Here is a 673-nt window from a genome sequence, read left to right on the forward strand (position 1 = left end):
GATCTAGGGACAGGTGTTTGTGTGCGTTTTTTTGAGGCCGTCTGTAGTGTTAGAGGGGTACAGCCAAACTCAGAGCAGCAATCACAGTCTGGACTACCAGACGATGGTTGATGCAGGCAAGATTATATATGTATAATATGAAAATTTAGATGTACATTATATAGGTCTTGATTCCCTGCTTCACTGTGCTTTAAGAGTGAAGTTGCGTTCTCTGAGACTCATGCTGTTTTGTCGCGGGTCAACGCGTTGTTTCTTAATGAGGGCATTATTCAAGAAGTTCTCTTTTGTTGCTTCTCACTCCTATTTCGTGCATAGCCTCTGTGTATTCTGAAGTAGCGGGGTCCATACAGCGGGAGCTGCGGCTTTGCGAAGGGGGGGGTGGTGCAGGAATAGTTGTTTCAAAGCCATTTGGAATATTTATGGTTCCTTCAAAAGTCAGGAAAATAAAGCAGAATAGCTTCAGGGCTCTCGCATCATGCGGAAACACCAAATGCGCGTCGAGGTAAGCAGGCCTATACGGGCGTGGTGAGCAATATGAAGGCAAAAAGTAATGCATTTTAAGAATATGAAAGCAGGAATAGTATATGTGTAAAGAACAGAAGTATTATGTGCTTTTTACTTTTAGAAGAAGAGGATATTTCTGAAAGAATTCACGACGTCTCCACTGGTTCAA

The sequence above is a fragment of the Eimeria mitis genome, genomic scaffold (genome assembly GCF_000499745.2).
Source record: "Eimeria mitis Houghton genomic scaffold, Emh_scaff328, whole genome shotgun sequence".
NCBI classification, from domain to species: domain Eukaryota; phylum Apicomplexa; class Conoidasida; order Eucoccidiorida; family Eimeriidae; genus Eimeria; species Eimeria mitis.